Here is a 24,176-nt window from a genome sequence, read left to right as displayed (position 1 = left end):
TTTTTCTGAGGGTTTTGGAAAGTGTGGTAAGTATTACAATGTCTCTCTAAGGCAAAGAGGTGTAGTCCTGGACAGGGCAGCTGGGTCACTTGTCCAGTGCAGGCATCTGAGATGTGGTCATTTCAGTCTGGTTTTATCACCTTAGGCCCATCTTTTGTAGTCAAATACTGTGCAATTTGGGAGCACCTCAGCCACCTCAGAACCTATCCCAGCATGAGAGAGAATGTTGCTCTGAAAATGCCCAAAAATGTTGCTCTGAGTCACTTTGTCAACCCATGTTTGTTTTCTAAGGCTGAATGACATGGAGGGGCTTGATGAATATGACTTGGCAAGTTAGGAAAAGCAACATCAAATGAAGTAAGGGCAAACAAGTCTGTCTAATAACTGAGGCTGTGTCCTGGCTGCTCAGAGGCTGAATTTTAATTCCAGTCTTAACACTATTATCTATTTGACCTGAGGCAGGGTCACCTTCTATACATTACCTCCTTTTTACCCTTCTTCCTCCTCCCATGCTTTGTCTGACTTGAGCATTGAACATTTATTCAGTGTGGGAGACAGTCCCCTCTTTCTCCTAATGAAGACTGGATCCTGGTGTATTATTCATAGTAGAAAATGTGAGCCATCTGGTAAAGACATCCCGGTAAAAGTACTCTTAAGTCATTGCTGTTTCAATTGCATAAATGGCTTAATCAGTGGAGGGGGATGAGAAGCCACTTGTCATGTTTCTTAGAGTAAATGCCCTAACTACCCTAACTGTGATTTACTCACTGGACTGATGAATAACCTGTGAAACACCACCAGAAACAGGTTGAGGAAGCTAATGCTTAGGTTGACTGGCAATCTGTTATGATGTTTACTTGAAAAATGCAAGAACCACATTCAGGTCATGTTATGGCTGGTTCAGAACAGTGCCTGAAGACAAGGTAGTTTAGAGGCTCAGTAGACTATAGTAGCCTCAGTAGCCCAATGGCTACTGAGTTTTCTTCTTGACAGCCCAAGTAGTATTAAAATATCGGTAAAGAGTGGCTGGATACTCTGAATGCCTAGTTCAATGTCTAGGGAATTCTCTTTGGAGAAACGTGCTTTGGGTTCAAATTGTGTTTAGTGAAGGACAGAACTGAACCAGTCTCATGTGTCTAGGCAGAGCTGTAATTACTGGAAGAGAATATGAAACCAGAGTGATAAATGGCAGCATTATCACCATCTAACTGTCAAAGCCTTATTTACACTTGTTCACTGCAAATCCGGAAATAATTTTGGGATTACAGAAATTATACTTTTTGGCAAATGCTGCATATTATTTTACCTGATCTGTATTTGTCATGTAATACCAGCCCACAGCATCTATTGAATTGCTAGTAATGGCTGCTTTAGTAGGCAATGTATGAAAGTGCAGGAAACAAAAATTGGAAACAGTGCAGCCTAAATTACATCCCTGGCTCAGCTGGCTTCAGTGGAATACACTGGATTATCCAAGATCTTAATTCCTTTACTTACTATTTTTCTCTTTCCCTAATGAACTTTTATCAGATGATCTCAGCCATTTTGGCAGTCCCATAATTGCACTATTCTCCACAGCAAAAGCTGCTGGTAATATGTAAATGAAAAGGAATAGTTAAAATTATGTTTGGTTTTTCAATTTTTATTTTTAATCCTTCTGCCTCACCTGAATGGAAGGGTAGGAAAGGAAATCTGTTTAATCTTCATTCTCATGCTTCCCTGATTCACCTGGCTGCTCTTGGGAATTTAAAGGAAAACAGATCAATAAGTCAGAGAAAAATTACAACCTAACTCTTATGCAATATTTTAGGATTAATGACATTACACGGTTGTTATCCCTCACCATTGTATCTCCTCAGGTCCTGTCTGCCGCATCAGGAAATGTGCTCTCTCGCTAGCAAAGTATTTGTGGTACTACATTTGTGGTAGAATATGGATTTAATAACAGGCTAAGTTTTATTTCTGGCCTAATAACTAACATTAGTTGAATGATATTCAGGCCAGATCTACTAACAACAGTATATGCTTTGTTTTTAGCAACATTGCACTCTCTATAAAGAAAGAAAATATCTCCATAACAAACAAAAAATCCCAACAGACCAAACAAACAAACAAAAAAGGACAGTCTTGAGTCTAGTATAAACCTCATAAACTGTTCCTCATGTTTGTTTACTTTTCTTTTTTATAAAGATTAGGACAATAGTTTCTCTTCAGAAAATGTTTGCCATCAAAGAATATGAACTACTCAGTTATTACCTTGTCTGAAACCACGATGCATGATTTCCAGTATGATTCTTTTAAGTGATTGCAGTTTACAAGCTATCAATATTGCACATCCTTGTAAGAGGTACAGACCCACTTTGCCTTATTTTTTTGGATGTTAACATGAAGTTTCTCATTGCTTTGTGTCTGGGTAGTCATTTATAACAGAGTCATGCTAGAATGGCAGCAATATGCTGTGCTTGGTGGAAATACACAGGATGTTCCTGTGTATGGAGCCAAGTCATTCTTTTAAGAGGTGAAAGTGTGTGCTGTGGTATAAGCAAAAAAGAACATGGGCTTCATAGAGATGATAAATCAGAGGTTGGTGATTCCAGCCCTCAGCTGGCATAAAAAGGAATGAATTACTGTCTCAAAATCACCATAAAAAGCCAAAGTGAACATGAGGCAGAGGTAGATTAGAAGAGTGTGAAAATAAGAATTACCTCACTGCTGTGACAGCAATTTACCTGCACTGCAGGTACCTCAGGAAAATAGGAAGTCAGAGCCCCAGGGGAAGTTGCACATCTCTCAGAGGGCAAAGCAAGTTGTCTGCTTGAGGCAGGAATGGGAAAAAACAGAGGGCTGCCTTTATCTTGCCCCTCAGCTTTCAGCTCAAGTGCTTTCTACCCCAGAAGAAGCCCCTTATTTTAGCAGATTTAGTTTTTTCTTATATTTTTATCTGTTGAGTTGTGGAGAGGACATGGACTTTTATGTCCTGTCTACTGGAAATGAAGAGGTGACACTGTAGTTAAGGGGAGGAAAACAGTACAGCTGACAAAGAGTAGCTAATACATATCAGGAATTTGAGGAAGAAGATACTAAATATTTCCATTACCATGGTAATCATATACACTAGCATGTTTCAACACCATAGCCTTTCCTATTTAGTAGCTAAGAATGGAATATAATATATAAAGGGTAGTGAATTGGATAATTGAGAGCAGAACTCAAAGCTGAGAGTAAATGTAATCAGAGATTTGTGTGCATGTAGATCTTCTTCAAATAGAATATAAGCTTGTCAGCAAGGAGAAGCTTCCTCAGTGCTATTATCCTGCTGAGTACAAGGAGTTAGTCACAGTGTCATTTTGTCATGTTCTTGACTAACTGTTGCTCTTTCCAAAACAGAACCATGATTGAGACCTCAGAATAACTCTGAACGAGTAGTTTGGAGACCTGTGGAGGTGCATAAACACTAAAGTGTTGTAAATGGCAAGGGAATTATTCCATTTTTAGAAAAGAAATGTGACTGCCATTATTAACATTTGTTTAACAGTCCTGCACTTTCTTCATAATTTTTACAGATGTGTTCAATTTCAACCATTTCCCCTGTCAGTTTTTCTGATACATGGTACATCATTTTCTTTAAGATCCCTAAGTGGTGGTGATTAGTGGTGTGTGATGAATGGACAAGGAAGCTTTACTTTAAAAGGAAAAAGTCTATATGTGTTCTATATGTGAAAGGAAAATGTATACTCTCCATTGTAAATTATATGTTGCAGTAGTTCCTGCTTCATGCTATGGTGAAGCACCACAGCCCAAACAACGTTCAACATGTGCAATAGCTGAAAGATATTAAAGTAGAAGCAGAGAACCATTTATCAGAGTGTCAACATCAGTAACACCCAGTCAGTTAATCTCTAACAGCCTCTGGTGCAAGTTAGTTTACCCTGGATGTATGTGTGCAGTCTGTCTTTTAGCAGAAAGTCAATGTAAATATGAGCTTTCTAATATAAAAACAGAAAACAGTACTTTAAAAGCACCAGCAATGATGCTGGAATGGTTCAGCTCATTTGGTGTGCTGAGTTTAAAGAGAGAGCTGTTGAAAAGCTTAGCTCTGGCATCCCTTAGTGACTCTATAGTGGAAGAGTAAACCAAGATATTATTTTCTTGTCCTTTTAGATGCAATGACCTGGATGTGAAGAGCCCCTGATAACCATTCAACTCACACTGGAATATCAGAAAGTTAGAGGGGCTTTGGCATTAGTGACTCTTCCAGTACCACAAAGCTGGTCTAGAGACGTAAATGCTAGATGTGTGTACTTCTCATTTCCTCACTTCCATTCTGAAAGGTCTCCTGTAGTAAAAACTACTATGAGAACAAGTATAGCTTGCAGGTTGTGATGCATCTGGAGATTAACATGTTGAAATGTTTCCACACTGGAACCACAGTGGTATGGATTATGGGTATGGTGACCCATGGTATGTGTGGATGAATAAATATGGAAGCCAAGTTTTGACAGGCCATATCCTGTTGTCAAAGGTGGATAAGTTCCATCAAGGATTCTGAAGATTCAGAGGACTTACATTCCTTTCCTTGGCTTGGCTTGCCTTGCTTTGCTTTGCTTTCCTTTCCACCGAGAAATCAAACAGTTTAGCAGAGGATGGAATCAAAAGATCTAGGCTTGAATCATAAAATCTGAGAAAAAGATGGAATATTTGTATGCATAATGTGGGACTAAAATTTATTCTATTAAATGAGACAGGCTCAAAAGTTGAGAGAATGTGACAAGCAAGACACAACCCCCCTCCTGGCCCCACTTCTCCCAGAAGAAATAAATGTCTTGGAATAAATGGTGAAGCATAACAAAAGATATAAGCAGCCAGCTACGTGCTCCTTAAACACAGAAAAATCTAACATTCCTTTTCCTCAGATGAAGCTGGTGAGAAACAAAGCAATATGACTTACTGTTATCCTTGTGGCTGCTTCTGACATATCTCTGACATAGCTGTTTCCATGATATGGATGATGAGGAACAAATATTACCAATTTTGTGTACAATAGATCAATAGTTTTGTATTTGCCACTGACTTGTGTTCTACCGATGAAGTCATGGGAGCTGGCCTGCAGATGGAATCTGGATTATATTAAGAATTCTTTTAAGTATTACCATAAAGTAGAAGTTAGATTGTAACAATGAAGAGTAATTTTGATTAATTTGAATGACAGCAAAGATCTCTTGGCCCTAAATGTTTGAAAGACAGTAAGTCCCAAAGAAGTGCAGCTGTCTACATCTGGAAAATGACTGAGTTACAAGTTTATGCTGGTTTGGGTTAGAAGTCTCTAGAATAACCAATTAACTGGAAGAAGACAAGGCTTTGTATCAGGATTTCTGCTTTTGGAATACACTGAAAGTGTTAGAAATATGGCAAACAAGGACAAAACCCACTGTTTGAGGGACTGAATACTACTAATAATACTATGTCATCTTGGAAAAATTATGTCACCCTTGGAATCCAGGCAGTTAGTCAGCTTTTTTGGCACTGTGATATTATTTCAGTCACATTACTTTTTGGGAATGCACTAGATTTATGGCATCAGGATCCATTTCCTAGAACAACTAGCAGAATACTCATATCTCACTTCATTTTCTCTGCTTTCTTTATCAGAAACACCAACATTTCCCCAGATGAAGTTTTTTTTACATAAAAGTTGTTCAATAGTCTTGCATCTCTTTATGCTTGAGACAGAACCCACAGAAAGGCTCCACTGTAATAGCAGATGTGTGGAGTTTGATAGTACTGGAGAACACCCACACTTCCAGCAACCTGGGCTTCACCCTTGAGAGACATCCACCAGGAAGGGAGAGATAAAACTGCAGAAAAAAACCCTCTAAATTTCTTTTTTTTTGAAAGGGTAGATGATAGAAATCATATTGTCATATTGTTAAACAGTTCCTCCAGCAGCTTTATTACTGTGTTGTTTTTTTGTTCTGTTAACCATGAAGAAAGAGTAAAAAACCAAGCTCTTAGAGATGGAGGTTTTCACTATGGCAGTGAACAGGGACTGTGTGCCCCTTCAGCTTTTTAAAACTATCAATAGCTTTTCTCATAATAAGAAAAAAGGAATTTAACACATTTAGTGTCTGTGATAAGCCAAGTTTAGGTTTAAAGTGAGTAATTCAAGTAGAAACAATAAAAAGGTATGTCGAATGGTAAAACTACCATTCACATCACTTTAATCTGTCTTCATAAAAGACATCTTTGCCTTGCTAAACCCTTAGCCATATTGATAGTGATGCTGAGATGTCTTGCAATCAGGCATTATTTGATCAGACAGTTCTTGTTGTACTGTGCATAGCTAGAGAGTTGCTTTAAATACAATAAATAAAAGTAAAATCTTACACAAGGCAGCACAGCTTAGTAATTGCTGTTTTGGAGCTCAAGTCGCTGCAGTTATTGAGCTCAGCATTTCATCTCCAGCTGCAGCACAATTTTTGCCAAATATAGATAAATGAAGTTAAAGTTATTGGCAACAACTAGTTCTGTATCCCTGTTTCGAGTTCACAGATTTCATAGGGAAGGCCTTCCTTTATTTTTGTAGCAAGCAATCGTTATGAACTCGGAACTTCTGCACGATGCAGAATAGCACAGTGTTTTCAGTTCTACTTTATCAGGCAGATACTGGTAAACAGAGAGAATGAGCAGGTTCCCTGTTTGAGAAACATACCACACGAAATGTGAGGGAGGAACAAGCTCAGAAACTGAACCTCACTCAGCATATTTTAGGACGTAATGTAATGTTGATACTGAATTTTCAGACAGTGCCTTTCAGCATGGGATGAAATTAGCACTTTGATTTGATTATTTTCTATGCAGTACAAGATGACCTGGTAGCATGATCTGCTGCAGACCATCCCTCTCACTACAAACTACATACAGATGACCTTCTGGTTTCTTTAGACTTTCTACAGAGAGCAACTCCTTCCACCCAGATTTGACAAATGAGACAATACAAATACAGATACATGACTGAGGCATAATATTGAACATGTTCTAAGTCCTATAAAAACATTATTAAATAAGCTCAAGAATTGTAAAATTATAGAAATATACTCCTATTTCTTCAGATCTCTTCAATTCTGTTTTCTTCTCACTCTTGCAAACACATAAGATTGTTACTTTTACAGCTATCTTGTGTTTACCTTTTAAAAAATAAGGGAAGTCAGGAAACACTGATGTTTCCCTCTGACCCACCTGGCTGCTGTTCCTTTGATCTATGATCCTTGCAATCAGAAAAGTCTTGCTCTCCAGAAAGCAAACTCTTACTTTATTTTACAGCTATGCATGGTAAAACACATCTCAAGAACTGCTGTGAAGTGGTCTCAAGATGGAAAGGAGAAAGCACTCCCTTCTTCATGTCCAGTCACTGGCCTAGACTTTCCTTCCACAGTTTCTGTATCACAAGCATGTGCAAACCTTTTGTCTTATGCCATTTTAGCTGCACTAACTTCATTTACACCACAGCTTCAGAAGCCACGAACTCTAAAATTACATTGGGAAGATTTTTTTTTTTTTGCTTGTGAAATTTTCCTGATTCAAGCAGAGCAATTGGTTTCAGCCAAAGGAAAGGCTTCTCCTTTTTGTGACTTCTCACCAGCTTTACCAACACTGTGAGTTTCACTTCACAGATCCTATGTCACTCTTCTTTTTTTCCACTATTATTTTCCAAATAATATTTGAGAGGCTCAATGAAGATACAGGCTTTTAATTGGAAAAAACACCATCCCTCCAGCACTCACCCCAAACTACCTAAGAAAATACTTGCTGCTGATGACACAGCAGCAGATGAAAACCAGAAAGTTCTATTTGCCTGCATATTATGGAGGAAGGCAAACACATTTTAATAGATATTATGAAATGATCCACTTTTCATATTGTACTTATTTTGCTTTTACGTTAGAAAAGTTCAACTGAGAACATGTCTTAGCTCTTTTGAAATTCATGGAGTCTCACAATGTAGGGCGTATAAATTCTTACTATGCTATAAATATGATATTCGTTCTTATATTGGGCTTTTTCATTGCAACAGCTGAAGCATATTACAAGTAGAGATAATTAGGAATGATGGGGTGGGTTTCATACAAGAAATATTGGTGAAAACAGTATTTTTCACTTTTGATATTTTTCTTACAAAACCAAAACTTTTTTAAAAGAGGACATCTTCTTTCCTTGAAGCCTGTCTTACAGAAAAAGGTACTGTTTTCCATGAAGGGAAATATTTCTGCTTCACTGGACAGCTATAACACAGCTATAAATTTTAAACACAATATTTGGGATTATCTTAATTAGGACCACTAGTTAAGCTTCATGTTCTCCCTGTAATGGGTGAATTATATGTATTTTATAAAGATGTAGATAGAGATGTTACTAATTCTTTAGGTTAAAAGTCAAATTGGTGCAGCCACAACAGAATTTTAGGTTTTACATCTCCATCTCCTGTTCACAGTACTAAAGGGATGAAAATAGTATTTTACTATGTGGAGGAATGAATATTGAGCTTTTTCCAGTGTGATTTTCCTTTTTCATTATATCAACAAGTAACAGCAAATAACAGTTTTGATGTTCAAGACAATTTCTATGGACCATTATTCCTATTATTAGTGTTGGTGCAACTTTTCACCAGTGGATTCCAAGAGCATTTTCATACAAGTATAACTCTAACAAAAGCAGCTATCTCTACTTTATACTCATAAATGAGGCAGATAGGGATCAGACTCACTATTCTGTACTGGAAGAGGAGATAATCGGGCTTGATGAGTATCTCTTGTTCCTACTGTCTACTATGGGTTGAAGTTTACTCCCTCAGATAACTGTTTTTTCTCATGGATACTTGTACAAGTGGACCAGAGTGTATTGTGTAGTACTGGAGGCTTTTGCTGAGGATCACATCTCGTTCCCTGCATCTCTGCTGAAACCCATGTATGGCCAGGCCCATTTTGGTGCCTTATGGTCAAAGGGTGAAGTCTCACTGTCAAATGTAACTGTTTCTCATTCTAGGTATTTTCCTTTTAATTAATCAACCTACTAGAAGAATGATCTGGTCTCATCAGCTATGTAGCTGGAAAGCAGAGATTAAAATCAGAGTCTTTCTGGTCTGGTGGCTACATTCCATTCAGTGCAACCCTCTTGGAGAGTGGTTTACCACAGGGTCTCCTGTTTGTACATACAGGGCTGCCCTCCCCCTTTGGGCAGCATAACAACAACATGATGTGAAAATAAAGTGAAAAACTCCCAGGAATGTTCCTCTCTAAAGCACATGTGCACATACGAATGCACATGAGTGAGCTCGTGTACACACTCAGGCAAATGCAGGCGTCTGCAAACACACGAACTTGCACCCGGTCGCATTTGGCTCAAGAGCCAGTGTGGTTAAATAATGTCCATAGCAGAAAGTCTTGCAGTGCTGACACTTCCTCCGGCTGTAAAATATTTACTGTTCCTTTAAAACTGTGAATAAAAAAAAAGGTCAGTCTGTATACTGAGCAAGGAGTAAAAAAAAAAAAAAAAAAAAAAATCCTTTTTTTATTAGAAAACACTTGAAACTTATCATGTGCAGCAGATGGGAGTAGAAAATGCAGCTTGAAGACAGTTATATAAATATATCCTTGATGTCTGTTTTGCTTTTCAATTTGCAGTGAAAAGTACAAAGGTAGAGTTGAGCGCCAGTCAGGGCTGCACTGTGTCTCTTGATATCCATTCCAGATGTTGGCTAGACTTTGTGGAGCCAGGCTTATGGCACTGAGGCTGGAGCTAGTTGTCTTTTCCTCCAGGTGTGATGCTTCATGCTGATCCCCCCACATGCTAGCCTGTCTTATCCAAACACACTAAGCTCTGTGACAGGCATCTACCACCTTTTTGACCAAAATTCACCTCCCTTCCCCCACCCCCGCCACACTTTCCACCCACCCCGACTTTTTTCAGCTTGATGGGCTCTGCAGACAAGCCCACTTGTCCCTGCCTATCATTCTGTCACTTCAAAAGCCAGTCCCCCTAAAAAAATGAGCTCTGACGTGGTTCTCAAATAATGCTAGTCAGTTAGTAGCTGCTTTGAATATTCCTCTTTGTGTTTTGAGAGTGTCTGGAGGTACTATTTGACACCGAGTATGTCTGCCAAGCCTCTAATGGTAGTTCTCTGTTTGTGCATGCTTGTAAAGGATTTTACACTGTAATATTTTAACTCCCTGATTAAACATTGCTAAGCACAGAAGTATATCATAAATCTTGCAGGCGCCAACTCCATTTATCTGAATGTTAGTTACTGTCTACGGTGGGTAAACAAATTACAGCACAGTTTATTGCAATATATGGGGCCACTATGTAGCTCTATTAATAACTTGTACCCCCTGGAAATATATTGCTGGCTCACAGTCTGAAATTTCTCCCTTGAACAATTAAAAACAAATTCTGAATGGAGGGTGGGAGGGTGTGTGCGAGAGGGAGGGGGAAGCATCAGACACTTTCAAGGGGAAACTTGCTGGGAGTAACAATAATGAGCTGCAATATCAAATTACTACTATCCTGGGTTTGAGATCAGTACATATTGAGCTAGTTGTAAGATATTAAAGTAGAAACTTTTCTAGTTTGGAATGCATTAATGCTGCTAAAGCTGCCAGAAAAACAGCTAGAAAGCATTTGAGTTGGAGAGGGCAGAAACAAAGGAGAATGTTAACAAGCAAGAACTCTGGAGTCTCCCTTTCCCAGCTACATGCAGCACATTTCCAGAGATCATTCTTATTAACACTCCCAGGTCTGAGGTACACAGCTCCTCCACTTGTGGACAGGAGGTGATCACCACAGAAGCTGAAATATTTCTGAAGTCATCTACAAAAACAGTAACTACTTTTTACCAGTTTTCTTACCCTATGCCAGTAATCCCAGCTATGTGAATTTATTGCAATCAATGGAAGCTATGTCTTCTCAAAATGCAGAATAAATGACAGGTTAAAGTAGGAAATTAAACCTTTGTCAATTTTAGAAGGAGGCTTTTGGGAGGATTAGTTTAACCCCATTTAAGATTCTTTGTGATACCTTTCAATATAGAAGTAGGACCGAAGAGAAAATTACGATAAGTTTTAAGAAAATTCATGGCAACTATTAAAAATAATTAAGAAAACTGGAACAGGCTCAAGACGAAAATAGTATGTGTATAACCCTATTTACTTCTGATATTACAAAAGCATCACTGCTACGTGTCCTGGTGCATGGAGTGGTGGCTAACAGGCTGACTTATTAGTGGAGCTATACCATCTGGAGATTACTTACAGTGGTGCAATCATGATGGTAAAATAAAATAAGTAGTGGTTGCTCCCCTAATTCTGCACTAATGCCTGCAGGGGGGCTGGCACTGCAATCTCTGATATAAACTTACATCATCAGTGGGAACAGGCAGTTAGCTGCCATCTCCCTTCCAGGAGACCTCCAAACACCAACATTTTACAGACTGGAAAAGAGTTCATTATTTCCTGGGGCAGGGCAGGGTAATGTTCTGATGTTCTTAGCTGGGCTTCAGTGGCCAATAACACAAACACAGTCCTTCATAAAAGCAGTCAGGGCTCGGTAAAAATAGAAATCCAAATATTTTTAAAGATTTTGTGTATTGTCAATACTGTAAAACATCACACAGGATTGTATAGCAGCTGGCAAAAATATGTAACTAATAAAATTAGAACCATGGGCTTTTACCTAAACAGTTTGTCTTTACATCAAAAAAGAAATAAGGATAAATTAATTTCTAGCCTTTTCCTACTAGAGCCAATGGGTTTAGGTCAGGGCTGAATTCAGTTGTGAGACTCTTTAAAAAACACAAGTGCTATGTTTGTGTTAGTTTGTAAAGATCTTGTTTATATACAGACTCATTGCTTGATTCAACAATGTGTTTGGCATTCTGGCCTGATCCACCAAAGCGTTTAATCACATGTGCAGGCATGTAGGCGATTTCTTTCACATCAGTTAAACTATTTATGTACTTAATGCTAAGCACATTGAAGGGCCAAGCCTGCAATGGAATTATTTAAAAAAAAAATGGCATGCAGAAAAAGCAATGCAGTTTTCAAAGGTAATTTCAGGGCATGTACCACCTCACTGAGGCAAAGAGGGCCTGGAGGTGCTCTCTTTACACCATTCTTGCTCATGCTCTGGTTGACTCCATGCAAGTATCTAACTATCCAACTATTTCTCACAAGGTGTTTAGGACACATCTCTTGATCACTGAGGTGGAAGGTTCAAATAAAGTGTGTCCTGACTTTTAAAACAATTGGAACATTTGAGGAATAAAATTTGATTCTGCACCCTAAAATATTTTGGGTAATCAAACCAAGACTTCAAAAAGCATGCGGATACTGGAAGGACTCACCCCGTACTATCCTGTGAAGTAGAGGAGTGTTTGTCAGAGGGATACCAAATAAACTGAAGTGTAATTTCCTGTAGTTGAGCATTTGCACCTCAACTGGAACTGATTAGTATGGTTTGAATCTAATAACTGTAAAAAGAGGGGCAGAAAGGGTCACAGGCTTGCAAAGATTCTTTGGAGAAGTCATTCAACTGATGAGAGGACCCTATAGGGACACCAGAAGATATTTTAGTAAAAGCTGAGAGCTGCAAGAGTGGGATAAGAAAGAGATGAGGAGGAATGAACCTTTTAAAGATGATCTAAGAGCAGAACAGGACGCTTAAGTGCAGGGAAAGGCATGGGGCAGGACAGTAAGAGGAAGGTTTTCCTGTAGGCTTCTCACTGGAAGAATGGAAATGCAGAAGGTAGGTTAGCTGTCATGTTAGCCTTCTCAGAATGCTCCCTACAGCAGGCTGTGAAGAATCACTGGAGGGCTTACATCTTAACTGGTCCTGGAGAGAGGAGAGAAAACACCATGGAGGTGACTGAAGTGAGCAGGGAAAGATAATCAAGGTGTGCAGTCCATCTTAAAAAAAAGGAAAGCTTAAAAGGAACTATGGGAACCAACAGAAAGAGATGGTACTTGTGATATTGTGTTGAATTACATGCTGAAGTATCTGTTTGCAAAGGATGTAGACATAAAAAATGGCTTTGTGTTGAGTCTTCAATAGCTATCCAGTAGAGAAAATGAAAAGGCTCCCAGTAAGGATGACTTCATCCTATGTTATCTAACAAAGGAATTCTGGAAAAAATAAAAAAGAGAAATTACAAATGACAATCCTGCTAGACTGAGCAGTTGTATTATTTTTCCTTTCCAACCCATTTTTAAAGACTAGAGAGAGAGTATTTTAAGACTCATCCATCCAGTGAAGTTCAAGTTTGGTTGTTATTCATGGTACAGAAAGTTGATATTCTGATTTCATATTTGCAGACTCAATGACAAGAGGCAAGTATACCAAACACTGAAAAAGGTTTGAAAGAATTCTTGGACCTTCGGTGATTCTGACACTCTTTACACAGTATTTAGTGACATACTCATGGACTGGTGAGAATGATGTCAAAATGCACTGTAATACTTACTGGTACTATAATGCTAAACTCTGTTCTGACTGGACATTTGCGAATATTCAGTAGGCATGCTAATTGGCAAAAATATTTTGATGCCCATTGTGGCATCAATAAAAATTCCAAATGTCCTTGGCACATTCACAACTGTTTGTATTTGCAAGGAAAACACTGGTACTTTAATTAAATCAAGAAACAATACCCAGTAATATAGAATCTAACATTCAATCCCAACTTTTGTGACTTTTGAGTTTTTAAGAGCCCTGAGACTTTCTGGCATCTGTCAAAACACAATCAAATTGGAAGTAGTGAGTATCTGACTTGAATCAGTGTTGTTTTTTCTTAGTCAGCAGTGGGATTTTCAATCAAGCGTTAGAGCACACACACATTTTGCAAGATACATTCATTAATCTTTTCTTTACTGCTTTCCCAGAGGCTTTCTAGAGCAATGCTGAGTTTTAAGACAGGGTGAATTAAATGAAGTAATAGGTAAAAGTTATTTCAAGTGTAGTGGCCTGTATGGTCAAAAGCATGGAAATGCTCATGAGAGAAGGAAATTAAATGAGCCCATGGTCTGAACCACAGATGTATTGACCAGTTAAAATCATGAGCAGAAAATAAATCCAACAGTACTAACCATAAAGTTACAACATCTGGTTTATGAAGTCACTTATCAACAAGATAGAATGATATAGTAGATAAAATATCATATTGTTTTCCTAGCACTTACACTGTCTTTAAGCATCTACTTTTTGCTGCTATTTAAAGCCTGTGCTATATGGGCCTTTTGACCTTTGCACTGCTGATCTCAAGGTTAGTCATGGGAACTCTCTGTCACACAGATCTCCTCACAAGATCTGGTGACAAACATGCACAGTCAGTCCCCACAACTCACAAAACCCAGCACCATCTAAAAAAAATAATTAAAACCAGTTTACATAGATTGTTTGCTGGGAATGCTTCCTTCAGGTCTATCTTTAACTGTGAATTCATTCTGTGTCTTTGTAATGGATTTTCTTCAGATGAATTTGTTTCATGAGTATACTTGCATTTTCCAGGGGCTATTTTTGTAGTCTTTCCTGCTGGATATAATTTAATGGACACCTACTTTATTTTTTTTTGCTGTTATTTTAGGACTTAAAATCAGATTTCTGTGTAATGAACTTTCACCAAAATTCTGGTCATGCTGCATACTGAAAGACATGTTGACTGCATGATGCAGATCTTTGGAGATTTCAGTAAGTTTCCAGAGAAAACTATCTTCCTGAAGATACAAGGAACCCTAGGGATATTGAGGGAAAATGGTGTCAGCACTGGTAGAGAAAGCCATAACACACTGTTTGTCTGGTGCAATGGTGTTCTCAGTGTCTGGAGTCAGACTGAGAGTGGGATGGTGCCCGCACCCCTGATCTGTCTGCTCATGTTTCTCTGTTTCTCTGAAATGCCACAAGATGCACTCAGTGGTTTCTCCACTGAACTCAAGGAGTCCACAGACTCCTGATGGATACTTTAGAGAAGGTCAAATAGGTTCCTGCAAGTATTGTACCTTGGCATGATCCACATAAGCAGCTAAAATGCAGGCCTGTGTGGAGACTGCCTGTTGAAGAAGTGAGAGTTCATGACAGAATTACTCTCATGACTGTAACAAGAGGAGCCAGCGTGCTAGGATAGGAACACATAGCTGCAGGCTAGATGAGTTAACTTTTCTAGGACTGCATGTGCCGCAGCCTTGATAAAACTCAGTTCTCTTTGTACACTCCAAGCTTCAATGTTTCGGTAACATTACAAGATATCTAAATGTTTTAAGCTTTCTTATGTCTCAGTAAGATGTAGTCTCTCTTTCTGGCAGACTGCTTTGACACAGTTTTTATCTAGCATTGTTTCAGAAAAGAAATACTCCTACAGCCCATTGCCTCCCCCCCTACTTCTCCCTGCATATCTTTTCCCAGAGCTCCACATTATGGTCAACATAAACTTGCAGTTTCTCCTCTCAAAGATATGGGATAGCTGAAGTGAACAGATGGGCAGCAAAATCCATCATGTCTTACTTCAACTAGCAATAGAAATACACATCTGTGGACAAAACATTTCCACATTCAGCCTCCTGCTTCAGTTCCTCTTTATTTTGCATGGTTTCTGTTCTTGGGTCAGAGTTTTCTGGGTTGTCCATAACATTTCTCTAGTTTCAGGTCTGAACAACTAAAATGAGGTCCTGTCTGTGCCCTTATTCTTTTCTCTGAGGTGATCCCAGAGAAAACAACCTTTCCTATACCTCAGGTGATCTGTAGATAAGGTGTATCAGATGATCAGTTTCTTGGTAACTAATCTGTAGTTCAATTACTCTCTTTCCTGGGAATCAGACTTGAATTAACTGTTTGCTCTGGATAGTTGCCATCTTTTATCCAAGTGTATTCCATTAAAATGGAGGATCATCAGTGTGTAATGGCTCACTATTTTTAACCATGAACCAGGTGCAAGCAACTTTTCTGTCACCTACTGTGGGTTTTATGTCAATATGGAAGCAACGGATCAGAAGGAGCTGAGTGTGCCACATCCTGCTAGAACTTGCATCCTGACAGATGTCCATATGAAATATTCCAGTGTCAAGAAGAAATCATAGGTAGCGAAATTCCCTAAGCTATCTCAATCTGAAATGCTGTTTAACCATATGTCTTGTTATAATTAGCACTGGTAGGATGCATGTATTCCAGATCTAAGTTGATAAAATATATTCATTTTGGTAGGATGATTTTAAAGAAATCTAAAATATTTTCTGCCTGTGTGTGGAATGCAATTGTCCTTGCCAGCGATCTGAAGTCAGACTCTTTGAGATGCAAGCAGCAGTGTAGAAAATGGTGCCTAACTTCAGTGAACACAGAGGTCTCCTAGGGGTTTGCTGTGTCCCCATACAGCCCATGCTGTGACCCCACCGGGCTGCAGGACTCTGCACAGCTCAAATGTCCATGAGCCCACAACAGGTCCAGTTGCCCTTTACTGTCAGTGTGAGAGATCCAATCTGTTACAGAACTGATTACCTCTCACTTCACAGAAACATGCCTGTTCCTTATTTATCAGTGATTTGAATCCCTACCTATCAAGCTGAAGTTATTTTTGGGTGAGATAGAAACAGATTCCAAATTAAGTTATGAGTTACCTAATCAGTACATATTCCTCTCACTTGAATGTGTGCACAGCATAGATCCAAGCTGGATGGGCAGTCTGTGGACTCAGGGATTAGAATTCACATCTTTTTCACATACAAGGTTTGGATGAAATGGACTTCAGAAATCCTTAGTTCAGCAGGTCCAAGTCTTGAAAAGTATTTAGTCTGGGATTGTAGTGGAAATACATTGAGTGAAGAGACCAGTTAATTGTTATTACTATCATTCTTATGTAAGAAGTGCCTTTGACTGCTTATGTGAATGGAATTAGAACATAAATTCTTGACAATCTTAACACGTGCTACCTGAATACCCATCTGCTTAGTTTTGGAAGAAAAAGGGGGTTCATTTATGTAGTATTGAATAAATTAGCCATGCTGCTGTGTGTGTTGAAATGTGTTAAACTATTTAACACCACTTTTTTTGTTTGTTTGTTTGTTTGTTTGTTTTTTTCTTTTTTTCATACTATATCTTAAAAAGCCTGCAGTATTTTTCATATGAAAACCAAACAGCAAATTGGATCTGCATCTAACAAAAGAAATTCATGTTTTGAAGTTGCGGAGTGGTGGCTGACCACTCACACACATGGGCTGACTAGAAATGTTGCTTAGAAACACCACGTTATCAAAGAGAACCCAACATCAGGTTGGAGTGTTTCCCAGACAGCCGGTTAGTGGTGATAATTTGCAATGGAAAATTCTAATATCTGTTCCAACACTTCTTTATTTTCTAGATCTTCTTACTTTTCCCTCTTCAGATTATTTGTCACTTCACTTGGCTATATTCTTTGAAACTCTGATTCAGAAGGTAGCATAGAGGTATGTGATCACAAAGATCTATGTGATTTGTAGAAGCTTCAGCAATTATTAAGAAAATGTTGTTCATCAGAGTAAAATACATGGAAAAACTATGATGTAAGAACTACACTGTAAAATAATATTATTGATATGAATAATGATTTAAATAGATTTAAATGTATTGTTTTCTCTGTATGCCTTAATAGTAACTACTTAAAGTGGACATTTGGTTCTGAAGCTCATACAAGAATTCACAAATTCTGTACAAATACAGGAATTACCTATCAAAAATCGCAGTAACCTTCTGGGTAGAACAAGAGGATGATTCTATATTTTGAAAAAGAATTTAACCAAGCAAGGCAACCAAAAGGCATTTTTCTTGTCCTGTGCAAGCAGAGAGATTTAACAGACTACTCTAGTAATAACCTGTTGTCTGCTCCTCTGGTCCATGCCAGGACCACATCATCTGTCACTCAAGCCAGCACAGCTGGTGTCAGGAGGAAACAAGTCACACTGGGACCTACAGAGAGAGGTAACCTCCAAGCAAGTTGGGTCCTTGACTGTTTAAATTTTACAGATATTTACAGCTTGAATATATATATATATATATATCATATATATATTGAATCTTATGTCTTATAGAAGAGTTTTGTCCCCATCCTCCTTTGGAAGAATGGCTTTCAACCCAAAGTTGAGCCCCCGTGTAGACCCAGGAGTGCCATCTACTTAGCCTCCCAGGAGTCCATGCTTCATCAGCCAGACTTTCCTTCAAGGTCTTCAGGGGAAGTGCTCAACCACACTACAGTAACTTCTCTTTTTCTTAAGAAGAAACCTTTTTATTAAGCATGCCTCTAATTCTTTGGATTTCCCCATCAGCCCTTCTTACTGCCAAGACCCAAGTCTTTCACTTACTTTTTTTTTTTTTTTTTTTTTTTTTTTTTTTTTTTTTTTTGTTAAAATTCAAAGTGAAACACCCAAAGTAACACCATATTAATATTAAAGCTCCTGTTCTGATCAAAACAGGTCACAAGACAGTGGCTTTTTTGCTTTTCTCCTGTCTTAAAGTAGGGCATTTCTCTTCCTTGAAGCCACCATTGAATCACATGCAGACAGACCTCAGCTCTCATCTAGCTCTTCAGGAAGTCTGTTCTGAAGAACAAAAGAGAAATCTAAGTTTTATGGGTAAACAGAAATGTAGAAAATGGAAGGAACATGTCTGTGGCAAGTTTAAGTAACTGTAGGTCTGGTATTCAACATATTTTGTTTTCAAGGCCTCACAGGGGCAGGCATCTCCCCATCACTCTAAGACTACTGCCAGTTTCAGTGTAGTAAGCACAAACTGAAATGTTTGCGTTACTTACAATATAAATGTCCCCTGCCAGAGATATCCTTCATGTGGGAAGGTGAAAATGAGTTGTGAAAACAGAGCGTAGAAAACGTAGATGACAACAGAATGTGAGTGAGAGGAATGCCACAGAAAATAGTAGAAAAATGCAGATCCACATTTAAGATTTCTGTTTACTCTAGAGTACTAAAGTGCAGTTAGCTCAGTCTATACCATAGACTGAGGTATATTAATGTTACCAAAGTAAGAGGAGGTGTCACCTGATGGACAACAATGAAAAAGCTGTGTGTCCACACACCTTCCCATGCTGTTCATGCTTTGCTTCCAGTGTCCAAGTGCTGAGTCCCATGGTCACAGAGCAAAATTAATTTCTCATAGCTCTTTTCTTGCTCTCACTGCCCACAAAGTTCTTAGAGACCACTATGGTTACTGCAGCATGAGCAGTCACTGCTCTGGCACCACATCTCATCCTTGCAGTGCTCAGCTCTAGGGTGAAGAGCTACACTGGAGTCACAAGGTATTGACAGGGGCCAGGGTAGCTTCAAAACTCCTTCAAGTGCAGCAAGTCAGTGCTGTGCTGGTCTGGAATTAGCAGGCATAGCAGTTGGTGTGTTACTGTTTCTGTTTTGCTTCTTTCAGATGAAGCATGGATCCCTTCAAACTGTTGTGCGGAACTAAAAAAAAAATTCAGCTTAGAGCAATATTGGTTCAGAAAACTTTGTCCTGGCTTGATGGCATGATGTAACTCATGTTTGCTCACGTCTTTTAGCTTATGTACCTCATGTCTTTTTAAAGAGATATTGTTCTGTCAGGGAAGAAAAACCATCCAATGCACTTTAGATCACCATTAATCCAACTCAGATTCTATCTCTTACCACTTACCCAAAGGCATTTTCAGTGAATCTTTGGACTGGAAGCTTTAAGTTAAAACACAAATATTTGAAATAATGCACAAATGCAGGGGTAATACTTGAGATCTATGTACAGGAAAATGATAATCAGAGATAAAGACACAAAGAGTCAAACTCCTAACAGCCTTGGTCACAAGAAACAGTGTGGGTGACTCAGTCCTGAGTATGGGAATGCAGTGATTTGGGATGTGACACCTCCAGCCCTGCACTCCCCATGGCTCTGGCCCCATCCGCTGGCCTGAAATAGCTGCTTGTCAGTGCTGCAGATTGATTTACCTCTGATGAGGGTTACAACTGCTGTTGAGAAGAAGCAGGGTTTAGGCATTTCTGTTTTTTTTTTTAAGGATAATCTTAATTTTTTTAAATGCTTTTTGTGATGTGCACTTAACTTCGGAGAAGCAAAGAAGCCCATCATACAACCATCATCATCACAGTGTTTTTGGAGGGCTTGAATTCCTTTAAAGCAAATCTATGTTTATATATGCACACACAAGGAAATAAAAATAGATATGCACATGTAGGGATATGTATATAAAAACACAGACATATGTGCATTTTTAAAACTTGGTTTTGTTAATGAAGGTTTTCCATCGGCTTCAATAGGGAAGGTTAAGGACTTAGAGTCTATCTAATCTTTGTGTCTACTGAAGTTACCCTTTCTTTTGGAGCTTAAATTCTGTGTGTTCTATATATGCTGAAGTTTTGGTGCATCTGAAGTGTTTATGGCTGTAAAGCCACACTCAAATTTAGTCCTTGTATGGAGTAAGAACAATTTGTACATATGAAAAAACCAAACCAAACCAAACCAAACCAAAAAAAACCCCTCAAAGTGCTCAAGGAATAGTTATGATATTTCAATACTTGGAGTTGTGACATTAAAAAAATGTGTGTGGTTTTACTGGGGGGGAGGGGAAGTTTATTTTTTGCCATATTTGTCAACCTGGGAACTTTGTGTTGTGTACCATCCTACCAGCTTTTTACATGCATGTAAAAATACATGCATGTATTGTGATCTACAATCGATTAGCTTCATTGTTTAAGTATTTTAAATTCCTTCTGGCTCACATTTAATTTTAAAACACCAATGCTGGACTAGCAGGTGGTTCTTGCAGGGAATCACTAGGTGGTGCTGTTATACATAGGCTGCCCACTTATTTTTCTGTGTTTGAGCAAATTTTTAGTCTTGAGAAGAAACACATAAAGCACCATAAGCTATTAGAGGGACTTATAGAACCAAAAAAAGGCTGTGATGCCAATAGATGATGCTTTAGAGTTTTCAGACAAAGTTGCTTACTTACAACCAGACTTTGATGGTGGCAAAAGAACTTTGAAAGAAAAGATGTTCAATTCATCCTCTACATTGTTTGTTTGGTAGTAAATATGTAAGCTAGAATATTCTCAGACTGTCATTTACTTTTCAATTCTTATTCATTAGGAAGATGACCTATAAAACCCTAAGACACTAGTGCTTAGAAAATGGAAACGTCAGTGTCACAGTGTGACACTGATGGTCTTCTTAAACTGAGTGGTTCAATCTGGACATACTCCAAGTGAACCTGGACTACAGACATCAGCAAAACCATCTCTTTTCTCTAACTGGATGTCAGCTTTAGCACACAGGAAATGGCAGTCATGTCCAGATACCTTTCTTTAACCAGAAGAATAGCTGGAGAGAGAGAACTGGAGCACTAGTTCCAGTTAAGGCCATTGCAGGAATCAAGTAAAAATAGATTGCAAGAATGACCCAAGGTCTTATGGCTGGCCAGAATGAGTGGTGGTGTTTAATGACATAAGTGGTGGACTTAGCAGAGTTAGGTTATGGTTGGACTCAACTAACTAAAAAGATCTTTTCCAACTAAATGATTCTATGTTTGTAGCTCAGTCTGGGTGAAACTACATATTCTTTTGCTCTGCAAAGCTCTTGTAAAATTCATAAGACATTTACAGAGAAGCAATTATTTATCATAATGCTTGCTTACCTCTTTGGTTCAAATGAAGAAAGCTGGTACTGTGGATTTGCCAAAGATGCCATTGGTAACCAGGTTAGTTTCTCACAACAGTATGATTAGCTGAACTTTTATCTGTGGGACATGTGAGAAAGGGAAAATTTTAACATCAGGAATACAAAAAGGAAGAAAGTACCATTTTAAATTTTATTTTTGTAACTTTAATTCAGATTATTTCCATACATCAATAATGACTGTAACACCAGTTACAGTCTGGTATCCCTACTTCAGAACATTATGGAAAACATGTTTGCAACTGAAACATGCATCTGTACCAGTAGATTTTTTTCCCAGAATTCATATGGTACAATGGACTATGTTTAATTAAAAGTACTTGTACTTTTTATTTTAAAAACATTGCTACCTCTGCTCCTACTTTAAACAAGTACGCAATTTTTCTTTTCCTTTTCCTTCAGAATCACTGTTTTATTTAGTGCATCAGACAGGGTATGCACTTGCTTGAAAGGTGTTTGGTATGGAACGTTTTCTGAAGGACTTTGTCTTACAAGTGTGCATGGACAAAGAGCCACGGGTGGCAGAAAAGACAAACAGCTTTCTGGCTTAAGAGGTGCAATGCCATGTAATTTTACTCTGTGATTACAGCTCTCCACAGAGATCTTTTGTGACAAAGCAAACATTATTTAAACCTACGGTTTTATTCCTGGCCACTAAGTGTGCCTTCCTTATTTATAGGGAGCTTAAGAGACGATGCTGTTACAGGTTTACAGGAATGCTGAGTGCTACCAGGTACAACTAGTACTAAGTGTTGATGTGTTTGAATACATTAAGATCTTTAAAACAGCAATTATTCTGAGACATTTGATTCTACATGAATCTTCTGTTGGCAAACTCTTCTAAATAGAAAATTTTAGCTTTAATGTCTCATTTATTCCCGATTTATAAAATAACAGCAACAATATCCTAATGAGGTTGTAGGCTGATATATTCATTCATGTGTGGGAATAATTTAGTTACTGTGATGACAGGCTAGACATAAAGTTCGCAAAAACTAATAATCCTATATTCAGGACATGAGTTCATGCCACCACATATTAAGTGAAAGTGGCAAACAGAATGAGAAGAATGAGTCAAGGTTTTGTGCTAAAATAGGAGGTGGTGCAGTAATAACATCTTGTACTGCCTTGTGATTTTTATTCCCAAAGGGGGAGAAATTAATGTTCTATGGACAATGCCCATTCTGTGATGTGCTATTTTTGAGTGGTAGGTTGTGTAATACTGATGTCTTTTGTATACATTTGAATGCATTCATTAAGAAACTATAATTTTAAAACTATATTACAGTGTATGAGTGTGTTCAGGCAGATGTGTCCCTGCCTGCATAACACAATGCAATGTAGATTCAGAATTACATTTTCTTAATGGGTACATGGAAGATCTAAACATAAAACCAGGAATAGTACTGGTTTACTGTTTTTGTCTAAAATCTAATTCTATAACGAATGTTTTCTGTTTGAAGGAAATTTCTAACAGAATGGAGTTACAGTCTCTGTATTAAAAAAAAACCAACATAAAATCTTTGTGCTAACAAAGAAAAAGCCTAGCCTTTGGGCTGAGGAGGAAAGAGCCTCAGTTGTTAGAGAGCCTTAGATTTCCAGCTTATTACTGAAAAAAAAATACTTTAGGCATGACCCCTCTCTGAACACACCTTTTTTTGTTTTGGTTTGTTTTGGGTTTTTTTTCAAGACAGAGGGGGAAAATGTGGCTATCTAGCTCAGTAAATGTGGCCAGCTTTTTCCAAATTTTCCTCATTTCTGCCCTTTCATTCTGATAACACTTGCACATTCATTTGTGTTTCACACAGACTCTGGAGATCTGTAATAATGATATGACTGTATATTGTTAAGCTGATGGAATTTTTGGGGGTGAGATGCCTTGTTTGCCCAGCACAAAGTAAACTCTTCAAACAAATGTGTGTATTAAAGTTTTTCAAGCCCCAGTATGAGTGGTAACAATTGGGACAGAGACCAGCAACTTGAATGAATGCTTAAAATTTCTCCCTTGTCATTGCTATTGTTATTCAAGACCACATTTCCAGAGGTTGGCACTTATTAGCCAAAAAGATTAAGGACTACATTGTGCTGTCAAGAGTAGCTTTAATTTATTACAGGGACAGGCTTATGGGGCACTACTATTCAAAGAGACAGTTGTGAGATGTTATATCTGTCTTCTGATTTGTACTAACTTCTAGTAGTAATAATTGATTACCCTTCTTTTTAAACATGGGTAACTGTACACATATGGTTAGCTATTCTGGTGTGCCAGTGAAAAATGGATCCACTGCTTGTCTGTATGCTTCACAAAGAGAATATGGAGAGTAGTCATGTTACAAAATACCCTACATCTGGAGTTAAGGCAATAGTTGCTCACAAAGGGGTGCAAGTCACACAATAGGCTACTTTTCAGTAATTACTCTTGAGTTATTTAGGCCCCAAGTGCATAT

The 24,176-nt window shown here is 38.3% G+C and overlaps 1 long non-coding RNA gene across 3 annotated transcripts in view; it reads left to right on the top strand.

The window, feature by feature from the left end:
- The window catches only part of LOC139795183 (uncharacterized), a 146,562-nt gene that overhangs the window by 95,945 nt on the left and 26,441 nt on the right, over positions 1-24,176 (top strand). Inside the window, exon 1 of one of the 3 annotated variants that reach the window (XR_011725409.1) lies at positions 15,678-16,115. The exons of the other annotated variants lie outside the window; for them this stretch is intronic. This is a non-coding gene — a long non-coding RNA (uncharacterized lncRNA). Of the gene's footprint in view, positions 1-15,677; positions 16,116-24,176 lie in introns of those variants that run through there. 3 annotated transcript variants of the gene reach the window in all.

The sequence above is a fragment of the Heliangelus exortis genome, chromosome 3, assembly GCF_036169615.1.
Source record: "Heliangelus exortis chromosome 3, bHelExo1.hap1, whole genome shotgun sequence".
Taxonomy (NCBI): domain Eukaryota; kingdom Metazoa; phylum Chordata; class Aves; order Apodiformes; family Trochilidae; genus Heliangelus; species Heliangelus exortis.
The sequence above is the reverse complement of the archived record's forward strand: the minus strand, read 5'-3'. Positions and strand labels throughout refer to the sequence as shown.